The 27100-nt window shown below is 39.6% G+C and overlaps 1 protein-coding gene across 9 annotated transcripts in view; it reads left to right on the plus strand.

Moving 5' to 3' along the window:
- Nucleotides 1-27100, plus strand: part of ST18 (ST18 C2H2C-type zinc finger transcription factor) — a 183126-nt gene that overhangs the window by 59466 nt on the left and 96560 nt on the right. The window contains exon 1 of one of the 9 annotated variants that reach the window (XM_028736979.2): nucleotides 3541-3669. The exons of 7 other annotated variants lie outside the window; for them this stretch is intronic. The gene's annotated coding sequence lies outside the window, so the exon portion shown is untranslated. Of the gene's footprint in view, nucleotides 1-3540; nucleotides 3670-27100 lie in introns of those variants that run through there. One more of the 9 variants, XM_028736985.2, reaches the window with a different exon arrangement.

The following is a 27100-nucleotide window of genomic DNA, read 5'->3' on the forward strand; positions in this document are numbered from 1 at the left end:
AATACCTTTATTATGATATTTGAATTGCCTTCCTGCTGAAGAGATTTTTTAGGAATAGATCGTGTTTAGAATGGAAACTTTCTAAATTTAGACTCTGTCTTCTACTTTCCGATCTTGTTATGGTCCCCCTCCATACACAATATCAGTTTTGTTTTGTAGTAATTTCATGCCTGCAAGCTAAGATTACCAATCTTTTTCTCTCTCCTCCTCCTCCTCCTCCTAAATATTCAATTACTGAATGATAATTATTACTATGTGGCCTTCTTGGCTTACTGTATTATTAGATTAATATAGATTTCTTGTGCCAAATTAGTGGGAATCATTTGTGTACAGAACAGCCAAGCAGGGATTTTTAAAAAGTTCTTATTTACTAAAGAACTATTTGAAGGCCTTTCAAACAGATCTAGCTTTACAATTTCAGTACAGTGCTGATGATTCCCCCTGTTCTGATTATTGCCAAAGGACTAAAACTTTGCAACACTTTATAATTCAGTGTTGCGAAAAGTCTGGGGTGGTGGTGTGGAATTCAGTACAAATACAATTTAAAATCATTTGGCATTTGAATGGTTGGTAAGGAGACTAGTTATAGATGTAAGAAAAGAACAGGCATGGAGCTGTCCATGGTGCCTTTTTCAAACATGATTTTTAAAAAGGTTTTCATGGAGCAAACTTGCTACACTCCACTGTTTGTTATATTTGAAATTGTAGTAACATAAACAATCTTAAATTTTACTTTGGTTAGCAAAAGGACTTACTGAAAGCATATTATGAATGTTCCTATTATGTAATCAAGAGCGAAAAAGCACAGACTAACCACTCATAACTATCCAAAATTTCACAAAGTTATGAGTGTGTAGACAAAATTATCTTACCATAGTTTTAAAACGATGTGACACCTTGGATTTGTTTGGGACTGTCAAGAGTTTGGTTCCCTAGCTCTGACTATATGGCACAAGAAAGTTCTACAAGATGCTTTTCTATTAGCTGACTAAAATGAACTGCGACCTATAAAGCTTCTAGCTGAAATTAATGGTTGACTGTAAGATAAACGGTTTCTATGGTACTAGTACAGTGTAAACAACAAAAACCCCACTTTGTTTTACCTGATTGCTCCTGAAATGTAATCTTGTCCTTATGTGACCTACTATGTTTTGGTAGAAAGTACAGTGTTTCTTTCAAGTTTGTTTCCTACGAAATTGATGGGAGAGGGACAATTATTAAGCAGAAAGTTTAGCATCGTGAAATTTAAAATCCCAAGCGGTATATAAACATTAAAAGAAACTTTGGACTGCTAATCCTAGGAAATGAGTTTTATGGATTGAATTCAACAAGGCTTCAGAAATGGTTCCATCTGCTGCCTAGCAGCTGGTGAAAGGATAAATTTAATTCATTAATTCATTTGGAAAAAAGGATCCAAGTAGTAAAGACTTCATTGCTCATAATGCATATAGGTGGAAATCAGAACTGAAATTTGGCATAATAGATCATCTTTGATAATGAGCAATATTTTTGTCACTATTTTTCCAACAATCCTGAAAACGTATCTAACATGTTTTGAATTATGTGAACCACTATTTTCATTTTTAAGAATTAATTGTAGTCATAAGAGTATAGTTTTCTTTCTAAACTTAGCAGTTTGTGTCTTAAGGCTTATATTCCATTTCCTTGTCTGTTAACTTTGTTTTATATAACTTTGAAAGTATGCTGTTGCTCTCTGAAACACATCTTAGGTTCATTCTGCCAGTAAGACACATAAGCTGCTATCCCTATCTATTCAAAGTGATGAATTTCCTTTAGCATTCAGGATGAAGACTTAATATAATATACAAGTTTAAAAGTCAGCTTTCACACCAGCTTTCACCCAGAATGCTAGCAAAGGGTGTGTGTGTGTGTGTGTGTGTGTATCCCTAATTTTCACTGTAGTTAAAAAAATGAGACTTCTTTCTTATCTGCGCCTATCTACTATAAAAAGTTGTGCAGGAGTTAGACATTACAGTCTAGTGACATTTTAATGAAACTTACTGATTTAAGTAAGAATTACAACTATTTAATAAAATTAAATAAAAGGGAAAAAGATATAAAACTTGGCATATATCTTCCTGTCTTTCCTTATATATATTTTTTAAATCCAGCAGTGAATGAAAAGTTATCCAAACTTTGGGGGGGGGGGGGCTCCCATAAAGAATTGCCTGGTTTTATTTAGCGTTCTTATTTTTTAACCATATGAGTATAAGCAAATGAGATGATCATTAGTTGCTGACGAATGTACTGAGTGACAAAGTTTAGTCGCTAAAGCAATTATAATACAAGCCAGGTTGAGCATGCAAAATGTGTGCATTTGCGAGTGTTTCTGCCTCAGATGATGATTTCATGAATGATATTTGGCTTTCCCCTGTTCCCTCTGTAGCCCATAGCTCACTGTGGTGGGTTTCTTGGATTTACTATAAAGGTTCTGTTCGCACCCTGTGGGTTGGGTTAAGAATTAGGATTTATGCATTTACTTCTACTGCTGCATTGTTTATACAGCTTTGGTTTAGTTTTGATCCCTTTTTTTTGCCTTTGAGGCTCTTCCACAGTGTCAGCTGCTGACTGATAGTAGGAGAACGGCCTCGTGGTGTGAATGAAAGGGACCTAGCGGTTGGTAAACAGAGATAAGGAATAAATAGAGCACAGGCAAAAGGAGATAGTTCTGTGAGAGCCCAGATTGCCGCCAGTCTGTTCAAGTGAGATGCAGTGCCTGTCCTTTTCCCAGATTAAATTAGTGTGCGAAATCTCCAGTGACCTCCTCCCCTTCTCCCCATACTCTTTAGCCAAGCTGAACAGCCTCTGCTGTAAAGTATTCATTTTATCCAGGGACAAGTTGGACAATAGAACTCTCCCTGATACTTATGGACAGCTGTCGTCATTCAGAGGGCTTTTCAGCATTTTCATTTTTCATAGGAGTTAAAAGGGTTTATGCCTTGTAACTGAAGAGAGGGTAGAAATACAGAGATGCCAACTCTGAGGTTGCCTGGAAAGACAGGAGGTGGGGGTGGATATACACCTTTGCCAACCTGTGAAAAAGCTGCTCATCTTGTTGTTTTGCTGTTTCTTAAAGGGATTTTAGGATGATAATGTGGTTACACTGAAGCATGAACTGGATGGAGGAAATAACAATAAAGTGCAGGAACATGCAGGGTTTCCAAAAGTTATTGCAATTATTAAAGGTCACTAGTGCAAACCTTACAGAGTGTCCCATCTCATTCTTCCTCATTTTTTTGCATTTAAATCTGCTGCCTTTTTCATTCAACAAACTCCCAAGAAACATTAAAGCCTCATGAGATACCTCTGTGGTCTCATTTTTTATTTTTTTTTGTGATTTACTGCAAATATATTCAGCATCTGACTGATTAAATAGACCTTCGGCAACCTTGAGGGTCACTGTGTAGAGTATGTACATAGAAAATGCATCAGCCCATTGTACCCTGGCAGCTAATGAGATTGGTCGTTAAGTAAATGACACAAAGCCTACAAAAAAAGCTTAGCAGCTCACTAGAGTATCACAGAGTGTCCCTGCACACCACACAACGACACAAACACTGGACTAACCTAGCCCACCCCTGCTTTATTCTACATCACTGCTTCCCTGATGTCAGCGCGAGAGGCAGAACAAAGGCTAAAAGGCACACGGTAAGTCAGTCTGACAATTATGCCCTGGGGGAAAGGAGAGCAAATCTTAGCCTAACCATAGCTTGAAAGTCCGTTTTGGACAAGTAGGTCATAATGAAGGGATTGCTTTTGTGCCACTTCCGAACAGGGGCGGGGGGTGTCTGTGGAATCAGTGCCTTTTTCTCTGTGTGTCATCTTTACAAAAGTTTTGAATTTCTAAAGTAAAGCAGAATGGAATGCTCAGTGAACTTAACGTTGCTGTGACTTAAGAGGATGCTGTGGGAAGAAATGCATTCTTTGACAGATCTGGATACAGTAAGCACTATCACCAACTTTACAAGAATCCACTATTTTCCTAGCTTTTTAGAGGACCAAAATCTTTTAAAGATACACTATAGAAATAACTGTGTATTAATTTCAGATTTCAACCTCCTTCTCAGCTGCTTGTTCCCTTGAATAAATGGCATGACATTTAGAATGATGTGTACCAAAATGAAGCTTTTTATCATTTTGGATGTTCAGACACAGTATTAAATCATGATGTATTTTGCTCTCAGTTGCCCACTTGCTTTTGCTGAAAATAAAGATGTGAAGATGTATTGATTGCAAGCATAACACCAGTAGCTGTTTTGTTTTTGTTTTGGTCTTAAAAAAATACATACAGAGGAAAATAGCTGTGGTTGCCTGTTTATGTGATGTTTATGTACATTAGAGTTTAGCAGATCAAAGAATCCCTTTCATACACTTCTCTTTTTTTATTCTGGGGGGAAAAATGGCAACAGGAAGTTGCAATGAAGTCTTGCTTATGCACCTTAAGATATTTTCTGCTACTTTTACCTCCACATGTAGTTACAGGTGTCAGGGAGGGTATTATGTGGCAAGTTATACTTACAAAATATTTCAGGTGAATCCCCTATTTTCTTCTAAAGTTGCTAAAATATGTTGATAACAGTGATAATCAGATAATATATTTTCCTTTGATAAACATGTTAAAATATACAGACCAGAGTGTTGTTTTTGCATTATCATGTCCCACAATCTTCCTTTCATAATTTAGAAGCTACTACATTTTGGAAAACAAAAATCGCTCATGTGATTTATAAAACTAAGTCAGAATAATCAGATTATTTATGCAAACTTTTCTCACTCAGCAAAGGTTTCCTAAATTGTAATGCATTTACTTGGTCACTCATTTCAGCCAAACTTACCTGCAAATATTTACAGGTACTGGGCATTGTAACCTAAAACTGCAATCCAGACTGCAGTGAAGTTAACAATAATTTTGACATAGATAACAGAACACACACAAAAGGTGTAATTTGTGTGTGACATTTGTTACAAACCAGTTGCTGTAAGTTTATATTCTCTAAAGAACATTTTAAAAGTTAAATTGTAAACAGTGGTAATAGCATGATTAGCGATCTGTACATGGCTAGTACCAGGTTGTTCATCTGCAACTGTGCTTTACACCTTCAATTTTTTCTGCTTGGACAGCTGAATGAGAAGTGTGTGAACACTTGATAATTAACATTAATGCGTAATTCAATTTTCTCTGCAAGGTGATGTTCTTACCTATAGACGTAATCTTTTTTCATTAGGAATTTTCATAGAATCATCAAGTGGTTCTTACTGTATTGCTTTTGCATTGTAGGCACTTTTAAACAATGGTGTTTACATTAGTTAAGTTTAGGCACCTGTAAGTTACCCAGTCGCTTTTCATGGTCATGTGTTGGTTAAACTTCTTGTCATGCTTTCATAAGTATTGTACATACAATCTGCATCTAGAAAAATCGTACACACCAGATCCTTACGATAACATTTTAAAAGTCTAATGATTTCCATAAGATCATCACTTCCCCACCCCAAAAGTATGTCCGCTTCCCAAAGACAGATAAACAGAAAACCGTTCCCGCATGAGTTTTAAGACCGGCCATCATTTTAGCACTTTTCATCTGGGACAAGGCATAGTGCTCAAAAACTACTGTGGCAGGAAGATGCCCCACCATGGCTAAGACAACTCAGCAGTGCCAGCTCACATCAGTGTATATTTTTATTTCGTAACTGTGAGTTTGCTTTCTTGGGTCATTCGCCCCCCCCCCCCCGAACACTGAGATTTTTGCTATTTTAATTTCAGAAGCCTGAAGCTGACAAGTGCTTCATAATTTTCTCCAAAACAATCTTTTTCATGACAATTACCAACAGGCCAGCACACTAGTGTAGTTTAGTGACATGCAATGTAGCAAATCATAAGGTCAGCAAGTTGCAATCTAAATCTCCGGGTTGGCATCTGATGGTGTAAATGAAGAGTGGCTTCAAATACAGACGATCCTGTCCCTCCATGTTTATAAACAGCATTTGCTGATTGCATTAAAAACCCAAAAAGTAGTGCCGGGTTTTAAGAGTCTAATCAACTGCACTGAACTTGAAGAACTTTAACAAAAAATATTTTGTGGTTGTAAAATATAACCTTACAACTCTCAGCCAAAATGAAAATAAAATACATCTTGTCATGTCCATGGAGATGGTGATGGTGAAGACCTTTGCCTCAGACCCTGGAGAGCTGGAGCTTGTCATACTAGACCAGGCTAAGAAAATGAGAAAACTACTTGAACCTGTATAGAGCAGCTACCCATATTTCTATGCTCTAAGTTACTTTTGGACAACGAACTTTTGAAACAACTAAAAAGCAAGATCTTTAGCTATGGCAAAAGCTTGTTCTCAAAGTTAACTTTTTGTCATCTTTTCATTAGCTCTTGGTTTTGCTCTTGTAGGCCAACAAATTGAAAAAATGCATTTTTTTCAATCAGAGACGTATTTCTAAAATATACTTTCATTTGAGACCATGTGAAAGTTCCCCACGGTGTCATTGATGACCCAAAAAAGTTTTGTCTTTGAAAGTTTACTGCAGTTAAAACTTTATTTCCTACTTTTTTCATGAAGCAACAGGAAATATATCACCATATAGCAACCACCTATATAGAACAGACATCCCATCTCTACCTACTGTTATCGGGATACCTATAAAGCAGTTGGAGTGGCACGACAAAATAGTAATAGCTCCAAAGGCACTGTTATAGACTATCAGGTCAATTGACATGATACAGAGTACTAGCTCTGTTGATTCTCGGGGTCCCCCAACCCCCACAAGCCACTTTAAAAGCGATCAAAGAATTATTTGCCCTGCCAGCATCAGATATGTGATATTAAATGAAATAGTTTGCATTATCAAAAAGTGCATTTATAGACCCAAACAGATATTTACAATGTCCAAATACAATCTAACATTTAAATGGGACTTTCCTCCCCGAAGGAGACTATGTTTTCAGAGTGCTGAACAAAATTGTACTTCAGTGACATTTTCTTGTCCCTTAATTATAGTATGAAGATATAAATCCATTTGCAAACAAAATTGCCCTTTTTCCAAATTATGTATTTTGTGCTTGTAAAAATAGCCAAGCAATTTAAACATAATGTGGTCTTTTGCATTTGTCTCTTGCAACCAGATCCTAAACACATTTCCTTAGAAGTAAGACCCACTGAGTTTAAATGAGGCTTTCCTAAAGAATGTGTGGATAGAACTGCAGCTTCTTATATGACACCTATAAGATGTATCACTAAACACTACAAATCTGAGCATCCAGAATTTAATATAAGTATGAATGCTAGGTTCTTGTTACCCATCTACGTTTCATATTAACATCAGAATAATTCCAGAAAACATACATATTTCTCTATCAGGACATGTAATAAATATGTCAAAAAGGAACGGTTTAACAATTAATTTTTCATAAATAAATGATAGTAATAATATCCTGTTTTCAAAAACAGACAAAAATTACCATCCAATACAGACGACAAGATACTAGAAGCTATACAAATTTTGCTGGATGAAATTCCAGAGCAACAATCAAGTGATCATTCGAATATGCCATTTTTACCAGATTTTGTCCAGCTAATCATGGCTTTTGTACAAATGACATTTCCACTATGATAAGAAGCAAACATCATAAAGTAGACTAGATGAATTATTGACTGAGTACGATCAAAATACATATTCAGTAAAAGATCACCCTTGCTAAAGAGGAAAAGTACATAATGTTTAAGTTTGTGGTCAACTTGTTTGAGCGGAGCTTTAGCTGCTCTGTATGTGAACCATCACTCTCAGCGAAAAGGGTTAAAGAAAACGCATTCTGTTGCATCTGCTTATTAAATCCCTTACTTTAGTAGAAATTCAAATTTTGTAAGATTATTCGTTTTATTGATGCATATAATTATAATCACAAGCCATCTGCTGATTTGGCAGGCATGGTTAAAATCTCTAACTCTCATAACCTTTCAAGTACAGTGCCCTTGGGACTCTATTTCACTTTTATATTTTGGAAAACACATATGAACAAACAAGAGAGGTCATCTGCCGAAAGTCAGATTTGTTAAAAATCCCTCTGTGTTAGAGAACCTGGGCCTAAGCATAAAGAAAGTATCCACCCCTCCCAAAGTATTGTGTTTTTGGTTTTTTTAAAATTCTATCTCCAGGAACAGATTATTCTATCATGCAGTTGGGGAATTTGAATTTTTGCTAGGGATTAAAGCTCTTTTCTCTCACTCTTGGGACCATGGTTCCATTTTTAAACTAAAAGAACATATATTGCTCAGTTTAGTTGTCACAGGTGATTGAAACACATTTGACCTTGCCTGTATTTGAAGCACATTTTATTTGGAGAACTGGTATCACAAAGCAGCTAAAATACTCAGCTTCAACTGAAAAGTCCCAGGTTTGGATCTTACCATGAATTCGATAAATGTCTTTAGTGAAAAATTCGGTCTCAGTCTTCTATCTGCAACATTATTCACCTTATAGTGAAGTTCTTTGAATAATTGTTATGATGATGATGATGATGATGATGATGATGATGCTCTTAGAATAACAATGCTTCTGTTTCTTATGGGGAGAATAGGTTGTACATTTTGTCCTAATACCTGCCTTTCACCATGAAGATCAGAGGCCATTACTTTTCTTCTGAAGACTGGACTTGGCAATACACAAAATGTAGCACCTCATCAACATTCCCTCTGGCCTCCCTTAACTGTACACATATTTGTGTCATGCTGGCCACTTGCCTTTGTTTGTCAGGGGTCATCCACTCTGGCTTCTGCTGGGAAGGCAACAGAGAGTTTATAGGTGATCAAACTTGAATGATACTGGAATTATTATTTTTATCCGAATATCCTGAAACATGGAGAAACGTTGAGGGGTGGGTGAGGTAGTGAAGTGACTGAAATCTGCAAGTGTAAAACTTGGAGTACATTAAAAGTGCTGTTTGATATTAAAATACTGTTCCATATTCAATTAATCCCAACATAATGTTGCCATACTTTAGACCTGTTTTGTTAGACTTCTCACTGTATCATAAGCTGAAACTTTGCCTTCTGTTTAATCAGTAATACATAAAAGGGATATATGCAGCATGCGTATCGATTTGCACCTTTTGGGAAGTTTGATTCTTGCACCACACCCCCGTTTACAGAGAAACAGGAGGTGAATGCACATGTTTGAAAGTGTCTGCGCAGCTGAAACAAGGGAAACTGGCTGAATGTAGCTCTGGTTTATTTTGCAACCAATTAAGTACGACATCTGTTGAAACACAGGAAACCAAGGCTCCCTTCCCCCCTTTCATAGAGTTATTTGAACTGTTTGTCTTTCATGTGGTAATCACAAATGATCATCTAAGAAATCAAGGCGATGGTGTACCAAGTTAATAGAAACTATTTTAAAAGGCTGTCTTTGTAAGGATGGGTTTACTGGGTGTGGAGAGCAAAACCAAATGCTCAGGCACAGAAATATCATGATCACCCACTAAAATGGACGTTGTCATCAGGCTATAATCATAGAGCCACTTACCTGGGAGTAAGTCCCATTGACCTCAATGGTGATTTTATTTTTCTTACACCTGTATCTCACCTTTCTGCTATCATGGAATCCAAGGTAGTATTTATGGGGTTCGCAGGCAGTCAGCCATCCAGGCACTGACCAGACCCAAACCTGCAGCAAGGTGGTAGCTTCATGTTCCTTCAGACCATATCCTCACCATGAAGTTGATGCCACAGGCAACATTTTTTTAAAGCACAGTTTGTTTCTGTTTGTGGTTGCCTGTAACACACACATTGTGCATGCAAGAAAGGTTGCTACCTGTTATTTATAGCACAGTTCATACAAAGTTTTGGGCAGAGCTCTGGCATACACACAAAAGTTCCACATAAGTAGTAAGTTCTGGGCCTTATATCTTATGTACCCTTACAACAGCAAAGGTAGGTCACTCTTATTCTGTAGGAAAGAAAGATAAGATAGGATTAATCAATGGTACCCAGTAAACTCTTGGTCCATGAGTTGCAAATCTAATACATTCAAATAAGAAAGAAAGAAAGAAAGAAAGAAAGAAAGAAAGAAAGAAAGAAAGAAGGTATCTTGTTCTTCAAGCTCATAATCCTGTCCCCAAAGCCTGAAATGAGCTATATAAGGAATTTTTTTAAATCCATAGTAGAGCAATACCTTTTAGGCTAACCAAAATGTCACAAAATAATGAGCAAGCTTTTGAATTCTTGGCCACTCTTTTGTGACATTTTGTTTGACATAATAAAAGTATTGCCGTACTTTGGCTCTTACAATTTTATCTTTGCTTTTTGTGTAAGGAAGTTGCATTTTCCAGCTTTCGATTAGTCATGGCCTTATTAAGATAACCAGGGAAACTCTCTTGAAACAATCCCTTTCTAAATGGGACCTCAAGGGGAAATAGTTTCACTCTTAGGCTACTCCTGACCATATATTTTGGAAAGTGGATCTGTGGTGGTGTCTGAAGTACTCTATGATCACTTGTTGCTTCTGGAGGTATTTTCAGAAATAGATGGGGTGTGGCTACAGGCTGAACTCAACCCCTAATTGTAGTCCTTGAGTATTTACTTTGGTGCAAAGAGAGGAGTGTAATGACAGGAGATACGGCTTTAAAATGAAACAAAATCATAAGTAGGTTGGACTGTGATTGCATGGGATTATAGTTTCATGGAGTCTGCAGATGAGAGAAAACCGACAAGTTGCCTGACACACAAAATCAACCAGTACCATTGAAACACATATTGTAAACGTCCTCCTCCCATGTGTGTGCCCAAAGTTGTCTTTACTGCACATGCATGGTGTCGAGTTTCCATGCCCCTGTCTACATTCCAAGCAGCTGTGGGTGGGTGGCATTCATAGAGTGATGGAGGCAAGACATGAAAAGTTCCTGTAAATTTCCATCTGTAACAGACATCTGTTGTCACAGCGAAGCATCAAGTAGTAGACTTAGTAATGTGTAAAGAAACTGTCCCTTTAGCTGAGATTAAATTTTATTACATTTTAGAAGTGCATTGACTGCTAAACATAGGCAACCTGGTTTTCAGGTGGTGATACTGTCTCCTGCAGGATCTTTGATATTTCATTTTTTTGCTATAATGCTGCTGTTCTTGGGTGATTTTTTTAAAAAAGAAATTGCTGGATATTTCATAACTTTCTCTTTTAACTCACTTTAAAATACAGATAAGTAGCCGTGTTGGTCTGCCATAGTCAAAACAAAAAAAATCCTTCCAGTAGCACCTTAAAGACCAACTAAGTTAGTTCTTGGTATGAGCTTTCGTGTGCATGCACACTTCTTCAGATCTGAAGAAGTATCTGAAGAAGTGTGCATGCACACGAAAGCTCATACCAAGAACTAACTTAGTTGGTCTTTAAGGTGCTACTGGAAGGATTTTTTTTTGGTTTCACTTTAAAATAGCAACTTTGGTGGTAGAGGTGGTCCTTTGGGAGTGAAAGTTCAGGATTCAAGTACAGCAGTCAGTAAATAAAATTTCAGGGGATTTATTTGTATGTCCATAGGAGAACTAAAAAGCTCCAGAACAAATATCAAAATGCGATGAGATGCTGGATTCAGGAAAATGTGTAAAACTTTTCAACTCTACCTTTGTGTTCTGTATCTTCATGGCTTTTATTAACTACACATGTAAGGAAAAGTTGTTTTAAAGCTTCAGGGCTTTTCCCCAAATCTTGGTCTACTTTTAAACCAAGTGTTAAAGGGAAAGGTAATCATTGCATACTTCAGAGTTCGCATATATAAATGTATTTTATCTGATCCACCATTTATTGAATAAGCTTATTTTTCAAACTCAGAGACCAACTCATGCTTTTCTTTCCCCAAGTCTCTTCTCTTTGTACCTTTGTCACACACAGAAACCCTTATTTCTTTCACTTAGCTCTGCTGAAGCATAACTTACTGAAGCTTCACTCACACATACAAGTCTGTCTCTACATCTGTTCCGGAAAGACTACCTCTGGTTTGTGTTTTGTAAGCTGAAATGTGTTGTCCTCAGTGCAATAAATGCACATTCATAATGCTAAAATTCAGAGCTCTAAAAGATGAAGGTAAAATCAGCTGAACTCAACAAGATTGGCATTTTTGGAGGAGTTTTCTAAGGCCAGGCAGAGAGAGAACTTCATATTTCATTTTTCTCCTTCTCTTGTAACTGAGGTTCATGTCTACTACCCCAACCCAATAATCACATCCATCTCTCTCTGCCCCCTGGCCCCGGTATTGCACAGTGTTGACATTTGAATGGAGTAGCTAATCAATATGCATGGTGATAACTTCTGGATGTTGACATATGAATGTTGACTTCGAGGAAGAACTCTGGCTCAGTGCTAGCATCTCTGTTTTGCCTGCAGAGGGTCACAAGTTCAATACAGGTAGGGCTAGGAGAGATCCCAGTCTGAAACCCCAGGGAGTTTCAGTAAGTTGTTTTCAGCAAGTTGTTTTCAGTAAGGCTTTTGACAAAATCCTCCATGATATTCTTGTGGAGAAGCTGGTAATATGTAGGCTGGATGAGGTAACTGTTAGGTGGATTTGTAGCAGCTTGACTGACCCAACCCAAAGAGTGCTCACTAATGGTTCCTCATCATCCTAGAAAAATGTGACCAGTGAGGTGCTGCAGGGTTTTGTCCTTGGCCAATTGTTGTTCAACATCTTTACAAATGACTTGGATGAAGGAATTGAGGGGATGTTCATCAAATTTGCAGATGACACCAAACTGGGAAGGGTAGCAATAGATTTTAGTAAAGAATGATAGTACTGTATCTGAGGAAACACTGAATAACACCTGCACTCTAGAATCTTAGATTGAAATAAATAAACCAAGAATATGTATAAGGAGCATAAAACTGAAACAGCTTCCAAATGTGTTCTTAGTGATCCACTATAAGAATATGATATAAATCCCCTTGGTTGTTTTGTATATGGAAGTCCGCTCACCGTTTCTGGTGGCGACATTGTAGCCAGGCATCGGGGCCCCTACAGTGATCCAGCGGGGGGGGGGGCAGAGCTTGACATTCTCCTTGTTGCTGTCTGAGCCATGTTGCTTGCGCTGGGCGGAGCTGTGCCAAGGGGTGACCCAACCAATCAGCACCGGCAGGAGGTGTGGCCATGGGAAATTTAAACTGCTGCATGGCCAGGGAGACCTCCTCTCGCACCCTTTGCCGGATCTCCCTACCCACCCACCCTCTTTTTTATGCTGTGCAACGACACAACCTTGCTATGGACAAATTTTGGTTGCCATATTGTTGGGGCTGGATAGGAATTTTCCCATTTGGCAAATTGGCACCAGCCATTTGGTTTTCACCAGCCTTGTGGCAATCATCACAACTTTGTGAGGTTAGGCATTGAGCAAGCCTTTGTTTGGATGGAGGGGAGGTTGTAGCCTCCGCCTACCCCTCCTTATTAAGGATATCCAGTTAAAGGGATCTGGGGGTGTGGATTCTGTCCAATGCCCAGACGTGGGCTAGGGTCATGCCATGATTCCGAGGGGGACCCCTTGGGGTGCCCCTATTTGATGCAAGTCACAGGGCTCCCCCTATTGGTGGTTTACCCTTAGATGGAAACCCTGCAGATGAGCGGGAGTTGAAATATAGCCTGGCTTCAGTGCCTAAGCCACACCACTCACATTTGTAACCAATAAAGTTGTGGCCTATTTGTACCCATAAACCCAAATACTCATGTCCGTGTGTTTATTATCCACTAGGGAACTGTGGATCACAGGGTCTTGGCATGCAATTGTATTCTTATTGTGATTCTAATACTTTTACTGGTTGTTAAATTTGTGGTATCACTCTGTGCCCTTTCTTCATTCCGTTTGTCACCTAATGATGAGATTTAGCTTTTAGGGATGATATGCCCTCCAGCTACTAGGTAATGCTACCCAATGTGACTTCTCTTGACTCTTTACCTACTGCACTATCTAAACTTAAGCTACAGCTTTGCTAATGTAAAGGTAAATACATTTCTCATTACTTCTGCTCTCTTCCTCACAAGGGACTTAACCTCTGATTTTTATATTTCCAAAATCCAAGGAAGCAGTCATTGAGGTACCCCAACAGTCCTTGGTGCAACCTGAAATTGGTTTGCACTTTACATACTAATATAATTAACTCTTCATAACTTCCCTTGCATTCAATTTTAAGAATGTTACAATCCTCCAGGATCAGGAACAGCATGCCTCTAAATACAAATTGCAGAGGATTCATAGATGACTATTGCCCTCATATCCTGCTTGTCAGCTTCCTTTATGCATCTGGTCAGCCACTGTGGAGAAAAAGTTGCTGAACTAAACAGTTCTAGGATCTGATCCAACATGGCTCCTCTTCAGGGGTTTTTCATTATGCCCAACTTTTTCTCCATTCCTTCTCCTTTTTTTAAAAAAAAAACATCTAGTCTGAAGAATTATTATGAAGAACTCGAAAAGCTTGCTCACTACTTTTTTTTTGCATTTTTTAAAATCTTGACCAAGAAATTGACCCATGGTGGTCTTTTTAAGGTATTCGCTTACAAGAACGTATCATCTTCATGATAGCTCTGTATTTCACATAAATGTTCATTTCAAATATTTTAGGGATCCGACAATGATTTGTCAGTGCAATGCTGCTCAGGAAATGGTAAGGGAAACAGAATTTGTTGGCTAGGAATTTTCTCAGAGCTGTGACTGCAACACTTCCAAGTAAGTATTGCTAAGTGGAGAGTGTAGGAATGAAGTTTAGCAGTGGTAAATGGCTAACACTGGAAATATTTTATTTTCATTTTGTCTCTAAAAAGCCAATACCCTTTTGGATTATGTTCTTAGAATGTTGAGAAAGGATGTAGCGTCATGTTTGCACTACCACTTAAATATGGCTCAGATACGCATTTTTCTAGAGAGCTGTCCAGGGGCTGAAGTGTTCAACATAGCAGGGGAGCTGTCCAGTTTATGAGACACTGATAATAGAACAGGATATGGTGAGAAATCAACACTGGCTAAGTAACAAATAAGCAGCTTGATCGCTGCCCCACTACTTTCTGAAGTGTCAGCAAGATCCTAGTTGAAGCAAATGTTGAAACAGGCTTTTGCTTCCTGAGTATGGTTTAAGGATGGGCTTTTTCCTCTTGAGTGTGGCTTAAGGATGCTTCAAGACAGGCACTATGCCTTTGGTTCTGGGCTTTCACTCAACCCATGCTGCTGCCTCCACTTCTGAGTGTAATCTTGGCAAGGTTGGAGCTGGCATCTGAGACAATTTAGGGTTGGCTGGGTCCATTGAATACCCAAGCTCAACATTTATTTGGGTGATTGTTCAGGGTCTGCTGACTCCCTTGAAACCTGTAGCTCAGAGATGGGGAACCTGTGGTCCAGCTGATATTGATGGACTACAGCCCCCATCTCAATGGCAATGATGTCTGAGACTAATGATAGATAGAGTCCCACAACATCTGGAAGGCCACCACTTCCCTATTCAAGACATAAATGGTAGGCGTAGTGACAGGGGCTTCCTCTGGGGAGGATTTTAATCTTGTTCTCAGCTGATCCTGAAAGGACGATAGTGGGGCTCAGTTCAGTCCTTGCCATCTGCCCTAGGAGGAAATCCTATTCTTTAATCCTGGACAGGAGCAGGTTGTCAGTGGGATGGAAAAGCCCTTTATATATGCTGAGAAGTGCTTTTCTTTACTATACATTACTTTCTTTTCATATCTGCTTTTTGGGAAGGAGGAGTGAGGCTATTGATAGATCACGTTTTGCTAAAGGCCATGGATACAAGCAGAAGGATGTAGATCAAAACCCAAAGCATCTGTGTTATTATTACTATTTGTCTCCTTACTTTAGTGCCTCCACTGTTTCATGCTGTTTTGCTCAGGGGGGCTATAGAAACTCTAAGCAGCTGATACAAGTCATTAAATGTGCGAGGCAGCATTTGTTTTACTACTCTGGTCTCAGCCTGAAGCTGCAAAGCTAACCATTACATTTGTGGTGGACACATCCATAAATATAGCACTCCTTTCTTACTTACTTCACATGTGTAGTTTCCTCAGAAGAAAGTTGGAGGCAATGTGAAGATGGGAGCTGCCAAATTCAGGTTGCTTCCAATGTTATTCCTACTTGGAGCAGACCAATTGAAAATAATGGACATTATTAACTTCAGTCCATTCATGTCAATGAGTCTACTCTAACTTGGTTGGACACAACTCATAGTTTCTTGCCCTTTTTATTGGATATCACAGAAATTAGCATTATCACAAATACTCATACATTTTGACTGGCAGATGTTCTAAGTGGAGACTCAAAGTGAGAGGGACTTTCACTTCATGCTGGAGCATATATTTTGCATCAAGAAGGCCCCCAATTCAGTCCCTGACATCTCCAGTTGAAAGAGTCAAGGGAGCTGGTTGTGTGAAAGACCTCTGCTCCAGACCCTAGAAAGATGCAGCCAGCCAGAATAGATCAGGGGTTGCCAATGTGGCACTCTCAAGCACATGTGTGCCCTTTTGATGGCACCTGCAAGGTTCCTTCCCCCACTGAGAGTGAGCTTAAAAGAAGCAGTCTGTTGTAGCTAATGGAATAGGTTGTGGAGTGTGCTTAATTACAGCATATTTTGTGGTTTCTCCAGATTCCGGTTCCTATTCAGGATTAAAGAACAGGATTTCCTTCCAGGGCAGGTGGCAAATGTGCTTGTATGCCCAAAAAAGTTTGATGACCCCCTGGAGTTGACAGAACTGAATTAGATATATAAATATTCTGTCGTGGTTTTGACAGTAGTTTCCTATGATTCTAAAATATTTGAAAGACAGAATTTTGTTTAGTTACCATCTATATTAGAAGTCACACGTGCTAACTCCTCATCATAGATATGGGCAAAAAGTACTGAAATGGTTATCATACCATAAGAAAATAATGTGACTGTTATAATATCATTAATCCTAAGATCTCAGGGTGGGGGACAATAAAAATATATGTAAAACTAGTCATGTACAATCTGATGAAATTAACATAGTTCAGTGTGGTCTAATGCGTGGCCCGAAGGCAGCATGCAGCCTTCAAGACCTTTTTTTTGGCAGCTCTCAGCAACATTTGAAACCCCTGCAGCCCTCACACTGCCTTCCCAAAACCAGGTAATTGAGGCACTGGGCTTTGGAAAGAAGGCATAAGGTTCTGACAGGGTTCTAGAGTCCTCCCTCCTCCTTCCCAAAGCCCAGCTTAGGGAAGGAGGTGGACGGGCTCTAGGACCCTGCCAGAGCCTCACACCTCCTTCCCAAAGTTCAGTGCCTTGCTTAGCTAGCTTTGGGAAGGCAGCATGAGGGCTGTGGGGTTATCAATTTTGGTCCCATTTCCCCCTTCCCATGTGTGCATGACAAGGCAGTGTATTGGTCCACAGGTTCCATGTCAAAGTACTCTTGTGGCCCGTTTAGTATGAAAAGTTGGGCTGTCCTGTGTTATATCATGAGGAACTGCAAGCGTATAAAAATGCAGTTTAATGTTTAAAACAACCAAAAATCTACTTAAAGTGTATTGTCATAGACATTCATTTAATTTTCATTTAAAAATAAATAAATTGAATGAAATGGAGAAAAAAGTATGTAATCGAGTCAAGCTATTAAAGGTATTGAACTTGAAAACTGTGGTAGAGTATCATAATAAACACCGTTATAGCAATTTTCATAACTAGATACGTACAAACACTGTCAAAAGAAAAGTGCACAATAGATGCTGTTGGTTCATAATCCTCCAGATTTTGGAAGTTTACCAAGTCCTTTGTAGGCCACTCTTCATTGCTGGCGGGTTGCATTTGCCTTGGTGCATCGCAAGTTCTGCAGGCCTCTTTTAAAGGCACAGCTGACCTGCCAAAGGAAGGGGGGGGGGATCTGGCAATACTAAATGTGATAGAGCATCACTACCTTCCTGTGTGTCAGCAGATGAATTGTGGGCTTTAAGCCCCAATTAACCCACATGTTGTACTCAATCACAGGCATTATGCTATTGAATGTATATTAAGAAGCCACCAACTGTTCAGCTGTATACTTCCCTCCCACCTTTTGAGCACCCAGGGATATACCTCCTAATGTTATACTACTAGTAGTAGTAACAAATGGTCAGCTCACACCATTAGCTTCTAAGGAGACCACAAACTGCCTGAGACAACTCTGCTGCTTTTTCTCAATTGTAAATTTTTAAAAAAGTATTTTAAATAGTGAATCACCCTGATTGCCTTGCAAGAAACACAATAATAAATAATGGTTTGGAGGATCTGTCAGAGGCCTTCTTTGAATGGATGTGGAGAGGTATTTCCTCTGTTTTTCCTATCCAATGCAGCACCACCACCATCTCCCATAGTGATTCAGAGGGTCCCCAATCCTTTTAGCAGACTTTTCTGCAGAGTAAAAGAGAAGTGCAATCCTGAGAACATTCCATTCTGAGAGCAGAACCACTCATGGAAGTCTGGGTCCAGCCCCATGGGTGCAACAGAATTGGGTTTTTGTACTGGAGATTTCAGCATATATAACACAACTTTGAGTTGGTGAACTTAGATTTTAGGGGGTGGGGTGTAAACAACCAGTGGAAGGCTATTGAGATGACAAGCGAAGCAAACATTAATGGTGGGTTCCATATTTGTTTTTGTTTGTTTGTTTGTTTGTTCTGCATTTGTTGATTCTGCTCTTTCTCTAATGAGCATAGGGCAGAGTGAAAGTTTCAGCCATCTCTACTGGTTTCCCTGCAACAACTCTGTGAGATAGGTTGGGCAGAAAGATCATCACTTGATCATAAAACATAGGAAGCTGTGCTCAGATCACTGGTCCATCTAGCTCCATGTTATCTACATTGACTAGCAGTGGCTTTCTAGGGTCTCAGACAAGGGCTTTTCCCAGTCATGTCTGGAGTTGCCCCACACTGAAACTTAGACTTACGTTATGCAAAGTATGTGCTCCACTACTAGAGTTCAGTCCTTTCCTAAGATACATAGGGTTAGGCAGTGAACATGGGCATTCAAACCTGGGCCACCTCGGTCGTAATCTGACACTCTAACCAGTACATGTGGGGACCCATATTATGGGGGGAAAGGAACAATGTATGCAGGCAGAGAATGAGAAGCAGTGGGACTCTGTAGTTGGGATGGAACAAAGGAAGCAAAGACTTACCTTGTAGACCTCTGCCTGGAAACTTTGGGAGAGGTACTCTTTGTACTGCTGCTCATTTTATGTCTACTTTGTACTTAGGTCCCTCTTATGTCAACTAAGACCAGGGTCTACCATCTGGCAGCAACTGCCCTTTAGAATGTGCTTTCAATGAACACTGGGTAGACAAGCACCTACTGTATTGGCATTTAGTCACCAACACTTCCCCCTGAGGAGTGATCTGGCTATGTTGATCTAGCTAAGTTGATGTGTTAATTTGATTTACTGATTTGTGATGTATTTTGTAATTGTTTTATGAATGCTATTTTATTTTTATTTTATGCTGTTTACTGCTATGATTCTTTTTTGTTAACACTGATGGTATATAATTTTTTTTGCAAATAAATGAATAAACACCATTTTTCACATTAACCTTACAGTAGTACCTCGGGTTAAGAATTTAATTCGTTCTGGAGGTCCGTTCTTAACCTGAAACTGTTCTTAACCTGAGCTAATGGGGCCTCCCGCCGCCACGCTGCTGCTGGCGTGCGATTTCTGTTCTTATCCTGAAGCAAAGTTCTTAACCCAAGGTACAATTACAGACTCTTAGCGAAGTCTGTAGCCTGAGGTACCACTGTATTTGTATATGACATGTAATGCAGGTCAGGATGAGACTCACCTTTGTGCATTCATCTGGCCGACATGCATACAGAAGCATGCACTAAACTCTGTACTAGATATCCAGGATGTTGATAGGCTGGAATGTGTGCAAAGGATAGCAACCAATTTGATCAAGGGTCTAGAAACCAAGCCTTAAGAGGAACAGATGAGGGTGTTGGGTAGGTTTATCCTGGATAAGAAGAAACTAAGAGGAGATATGATAGCCATCTTCAAATATCTCAAAGCCTGTCACATGGAAGCAAGCTTGCAGATGGAGCAAGGTAGTTTTCACCTGCTCCAGAGGGTAGAACCCAAACCCATGGCTTCAAGTAACAAGAAAGGAGATTCCAACAAAACATTAGGAAGAACTTTATGACAGTAAGAGCTATTCAACAGTGAAACACAAGAGGTTGTGAACCCTCCTTCATTGAAGCAGAGGTTGCATGGGTATCTGTCATTGATGCTTTAGTTGACATTCCCTTTCCACTCTACAATTCTATTATTCTATGGTTCCATATAAGTTGGGGATGGTGCCAACTGGTGCAATCCTGACCCCCTTCCGTGCTCATTTTACATGACTTTTCATCTGCAAAGCCGTCTTATGCAACATATTCCACATGACATAACTTTCTACTGTATATTCATTCAACCTTATCTGTAAAATAATCATACATCATTTTAAGGAAAAACCTGGCTTGGATACGACAAACCTCCAGAAGTGCAGACTTCCACTAGGAAACAACCACAAATGATGCCCCTCTCCTTTCTCCCACTGTTCTTACTCGATATATGGAGGACAGAATAAGGGAGATGGCCTTGAAACATTCTGAGATATGCAGGGTCCTAGCCATTTAATCAGTGAGCAATTTTGCTTCTGTTAAGAAGGTGACAGTGAACCAGCAAAATGCTTATATGCAACATTTTCACAAGTACACTTAAACAGCTACCTAGCACAGCTTTTTCCAGTTGTGAGGGTGAACACATAGAACTATCTGTAGTCCACTCTGGATAGTTTGCTCCATATTTTCCAGATAAAGTCTTGTCACAACTGTTTTATTTGGGTGCTCCATTTATGTCAGGGTCTGTACCAGCAATCAGCTTAGCATCCATTAGTCACAGTTGCTTGAGTGAGTTTTCAGATTATTAACCCTGAGGATGAACTTAGGAAAGTCTGTGCCATAATATGGCTGCTCAACTCTTGAAGTTTCTAATAATAGCAAGTTGCTAGAGGTTAACAGATTTCTCATTCACTGAGGGATTTGTTCCGGTTTTCCTAAAGGAGGTATGATAGATTTGTGACCATCTAGTGACCTAGGTAGTTATAGACCAGTCCTGATTTTCCATTTTGGGACAAGATGGTTAACAGGCAGTGGGTGACTAGGTGCACAGTATCTTGGGTAAATCTGCTTAGCTGTATCCTTATCAGTCAGGTTTCTGACCAGCTTTGGAGTTAGAAATTTCTTTGTTCACTGTGGAGGCTGGGGCTGATGGGCATTTAGTCCAAAATGGAAAGCACCAGATTTCACATTCATTTCTGGGCCCAATTAAAGCTGCTCACATTCGTGTTTAAAGCCCAAATGATTTAGCCCCCAAATCCTGTACAGACCCACTCTGGTGTTACGATCAGCAAAGGGGGCCCTCTTTGTAGTTCCATCCCCTTCAAAAGTTTGAGTGTGTATCCTTGGAGAGAACACTAGTAGTATACTATGCATACCTTTTGCCAAAGTGACAGGTGCCCCACCCCTTTGTGGAATCAGGTGTAATTTGAGACTTAAGCCCTGCCCCCTCCCTTCCTTTCCCTCCCCTCTCTTGGTATTTCCCTCCCTTAAAACCCATTTTAATTCATTCCCTCTTTTTAATTCCCCTTTTTGTTGTTGTCCTCCTCATTTTATTTCATTGTCTCCCTGCCCCATGTGAGAATGTGTGGTGCCTGTGCATTCTTCAAGAGCTGTAGTCTGTTCTGAGCATTTCCTGCAATGTCCAAGGTTCAAGAACAGGGGAAGAAGCATACCTACCTGCTCCTACCTGTGTTACAGATTCTAGAAGGTGGTGCTGGGAGACATTTGTTCACTCCCCTAGGCAGTGCTTTTTTTCTTAAAAAAAATGTTTAGGGGTACTATCATTCCATATGAGACTCAGGAAACACTGTGACAGGAAATGAGGCTGCCCATCAGGGGTGGCAATGGAACTGACGATTCACCGTGCTAGAGAAGAAATTATTATTATTATTATTATTATTATTATTATTATTATTGGTTTCTTCTCCTATTAGATTCACAAAATGTTTAGGGGTATGTGTACACCTGCGTCCCCCCAGAAAAAAGCACTACCCCTAGGAGTTAATCTTGTTAAGCTCCTCTCTGCCCAGTATTGCCACCCCTGCTTTTTGATATGCACATAAAATCAGTGAGAGACATTGCTGAGTAATTTACAAAGCAGTGTCATTAGAACACGTGTGACACCCAGCTCCATTTCTTCTTTTCATCTGAACCAGGTGTGGCAGTAGCTCCCCTGAATGAATGTCTGCAAATGGTGATGTATTGGATAAAGGTGAACAAAGTGGTGCTGTATCTAAACAAAAGAGGGATTATGAAAGGAAGAATCAAACATATTCCTTTCGGGGGAATTGCCTATTCTGGGTGGGGTCGCACTCGCTTTTAGGTGTCAGGACAGGTGAACAGTTTTTGAGAACTTTTGGATCCAGCTCTGCTCCAGGATGCCCAGGTAGTGCTTTTACAACAGGAAATATTGTGGCATCTTAAAGACTAACAAATGTGCTGCAGCATAAGATTTAATGGACCAGAGTCTACTTTATCAGATGTACAAAAGTTTATCTCAAAACAAATTTGTTATTAAGATGCCACAAGTCTTTTTGATGAGTTTCCTGAAATGGAATAAACTGGCTGCCCCTCTGCAACTAGGTAGTGCTTGTTGCCTGAAGTGCTTTTTATCGGCTTCATCTCATTCACCAACTGCACCCACAGCTACAACACAAAGACCATGCTACTGGCACTCTTACTGTAATGGCATCCAGATTTGGCTACTGTAGAGTAATACATGTAGGGCTGTCCTTGAAGATGGTCTATACATTTAAGCTGGTTCATGATGGGGGTGGAATTGAAAGCTGCCAATGGTCTATGTTATCTATATGTTATGCTATTAATATTCTGCTTTTCAGGCATGACCTCCCCCCAACAAAGTTTCTTATATTTTATATTGCACATAAAAGTATAATATATATTTGGGGTGTGGTCAGCCACTGATGTCATCAACCAGATTCTCCAAACCCTTCCCTTTAGAGGGAGTGGATGGCTGTTAGCAACGGATGGGCAGTTGGAATGCCTGGGAGTTGATGGTAGTGCAGGGATCTGCCAGGGCCACATCCTCTGAAAGCATCCTAGATTCCAGAGTAGCACACGTCTTAATCCTGACACCATCCAACCAAACCATTTGTCTAATTAGGAACAGTTTTTAAAAAGAAAGTCTAGCCCTTATAGAACTGAGATATTTGTTTGTTACTGTGTTATGAATGTTGTGGTTTTATACCATAAACCACACTGTGATCCTTGGATGAAGAGCAGTATAAAAATTTAATAAAACAAGCAAGCAAGCAAGCAAACAAGCAAACAAACAAACAAAACCACAGTCAGGTTTAGTATGTAAGAGAAGCAATGATAGTAGCAAAAAACAAAACATTGTTCAGAGATGGAATTTCCTGATTCCTTTTGAAGCTGTTTAAGTGAGTGATGCCCAGAGAAAACTATGGAGAAATCAATGGTTTCATGTACCTGGGATAAGGGGACAGATTGCCTCCTCTGCCTTTGTGTTCTTTCTAAATCAGGTGTTATTTTTGTGGAAAATAAATGTTTTCTCTTTTTCAGTATTTAAAACTTTTTAATAGTGCTGACGACAACATAGTCAATTATCCCCATATTGCATTGTTGTGTACAGTGGTACCTCAGGTTACATACGCTTCAGGTTGCATACGCTTCAGGTTACAGACTCCACTAACCCAGAAATACTACCTCGGATTAAGAACTTTGCTTCAGGATAAGAACAGAAATCGTGCTCCAGCGGCGCGGCGGCAGCAGGAGGCCCCATTAGCTAAAGTGGTGCTTCAGGTTAAGAACAGTTTCAGGTTAGCAACAGACCTCCGGAACAAATTAAGTACTTAACATGAGGTACCACTGTATTGGGTAGTGGGGTGGATGCATGTGTCTTTGTGTGAGAGAGAGACATACAACAACAGTGTAATATAGATTACTGTTAATGTATGAGGTTAGAGGTGGGCCTAAAATTCTCCATATGGACCAGCTGCTTATTGCATCTTAGGTCACCCAGTTCTATATGCCCCCTTCATCCCTCTTCAAACACAAATCAAGCACAGTTACATGCAGATGCCTTCTGCTATTGTGAGACATGCGCAGAGGAGTTGCCTTTTAAAAAATTTGCATAATTAGCAAACATTTTGCATAACATGAAGATTAAGCTACCTGGATTTGGCGAACTGGGATATGTCCAACCTACATATGAGGGCCACCAGGGGACACTGAGCATGTGAAGAGGGGCACAGGATGCAGCAACAGACCCCACCCTTGACCTCCATACACCCATCAACTCTTGTCAACAAACATACCCAAGTTCTTTCTTTGTGCAGAAGGCCTGGGTGGCAGAGGTAGGACCTACCCCAATGGTGCTAAGCCTTCCATGCCAACCTGGCACCCTCCAGATATTTTGGACTGCAGCTCCCATCAGCCCCAGACAGCAGGTTGGCAAAGGCTGCCTCATGCATTCAGTAACCCCAGACTCCTGATGCCCACATAAAGACACGTCTGCCATAAAGCCTTCTCAAACTATTTTTACATGGCATTTTACATTACCTTCTACCATGCAGATATAATCACCTCTTCATGTGCCAGTGGATGCTGCAGTACTTTAAAAAAAAATACAAGCAGGAGATTCCCAAAAGCTGTAAAGCTATTGGATTTTTGCAACATTAAGGCAGTAGTAAAAGTAAAAAATAAAAATGCAGGGGCAGAGTCATTTGACTGTTATTTTTTTTGCCCCACTCCTTTGTCACTGCGCACGCACATTGTATGGGTTTTCTATAAAAAAATTAAAAAGGGTTGTGGTACTTTTTCCTTTGTAAAATCATTGCACAACAAACATCCCCAATATACAAACAAGGCTTGAGCTCCTGTGTTTGTCCACAGCTAGAGCTACAGATGAACACAGTGTAGTTGTGTGATGACAGGAACAGCTGACTCATTAGTAGAGAGCAGTGAAAGGTAATTAACCCTGGGAAAAGTACAGCTGCCATGCGAGCTGTTCCTTTCTGTAGGATCTGATTAGAAATTAGTGTTAAACCACTGATTCTTTTAAAAAATGTCATTGATAATTCACTTTCACTTTCAGGTGTGGCCCCCCGAAAAAGGGCCTGGAATGGTACTTGCGGTGTCGTCAGGCTGCTGTTTTTAAAAAGGTCATTAATCTAAAAAAAAAAAAAAAGGCTGTTTGAGAAAACACCACACACCTGTTTGGCTCCCAACGGAGTTTTCTAATTATGATCACTGAATGTTTTGAGGACACACTTAAAATCTGTGGACAATGTGAAGAACGCTTGAAACGATAGATAGACAAATACATATTAAGTCAGGGAATTGTTCTTTCAAAGGAAGGAATTGGTGTACTTTTACGTTGATCGTGTAGATTGCTTTTAGCATCTGCTGGAAATCATTTTTTTTTACTTGTCAGCATCTTATCTTTATAAACAGCCCAATATTGGGGACTGTTTATACAGATGTTGCATCGTTAAAAGAATAGTAAGCGAAAACAGGTTGCAGCAGAACTAAGTTTGACATAGTATATATAAAACCTTATTTGCCTTATTCTTACTTCATCACAGGCTTTAACAGTATTTGGGATAACTAGTACCTGTTTTCTTGTGTGTGTTAATTGGGGGTGTGTGATTGTTTTCAACTATGTAACTGTGTTTCTAGCTAGTGATATTTGCAGATACATAATCTGTAACCCTCACTCTACAGTCACTGGTGCAGCTTTAGAAATTGTTGGCTGCAGGATTTGGGGGTCAATAAGAAAGATGCAGTTTTCAAAACACGTTTTTGAACACCATTATGGGACCTGAGATGCAAGATGGAATCAACACAATTTAACCAGTTTAACGTGGTAACTGGTATAGTGAAAAGTTGCATATGTTCGTTACTCTTTGTTTTGTTTTGTTGTTTTTTATGCCTTGAATGGCAGGTCTTGGGGAAGTAGTGTGAACAGGATTCATATCTTCCCAGAAAACATATAAAATCAGAGTTAAGTCTGATTGTGCAAGGCTGTAATCTCACCGTGAACCTGTGACATGTCAAATTATTCAGGAGCCCAGTCATGTTGCTTGAACTGGGCCCTCAGAGCCTGAGGAAACTCTCCTAGACTAAGTGTCTTATATCTTCCAATTATAATGTCAAACACATGCATAGCTTATGCATGGTCATCAAAGATTGTCTATAAGCACAATGCAGTAAATGCTGGGAAGGCCTGCCTCTAACTGTTAGGGCAGTTACAAATCTTTTAGAGGTGGCAGACTGCATTTCACATGGCACTGTTGAATTTAATGAACATATGTGATTTGCATGCTCAAAGATGGCACACTCCTTTCTTTTGTGTGACTCAATCCCCTCCCCACCCCACTCCTTTGGGGTATGTCTGTCATGTCTATTGAAGTAAGAAACCTTTGTTCACAAAGAAGAACGGGACTGTGGCTGAAGCCTGAAAGGAATAGCTTTTTTCTTGTTGATGCTGAAGATGAGGGTGATTTTAAGGTATTTCCAGTGCACAAGGCGCTTTACAATTATTTTACTATTGTTATTTTTAAACATTTGTCTTGTAAGATCAAAAGTTAGGAGACAGCAGTAAAATAACTGAAATAATTAGAAGGCAAAAGGCTAAGAATTCTTAAATATCCCAGTGGTGCAATGGGTAGAAAAGGGGGTTCCCCCTCCCTTTCCATTATTTCTTACACTGATAAACCAAGCTTCAAATCCCTTCATGTACATGCAGTTCAATAACCTCAGGCATTTCAATGTTCTTATCCTGGCCTACCTCAGATGTTTGTTAATCCATGAGAAAATGTCTTTAAAACTTTTGCACACTGATAAGTGATATAGAACCACAATACCTTGGGATTTCTATAAAATAGCACACGCTTTGCTTCCAAAGCAGTGTTCTCTTCCATCCTAAAAAGCAGGAACATACACACACTATATGCACAAGCATGATCACAGGAGAGGGAAATGGTATAT

The sequence above is a fragment of the Podarcis muralis genome, chromosome 8, assembly GCF_964188315.1.
Source record: "Podarcis muralis chromosome 8, rPodMur119.hap1.1, whole genome shotgun sequence".
NCBI lineage: Eukaryota > Metazoa > Chordata > Lepidosauria > Squamata > Lacertidae > Podarcis > Podarcis muralis.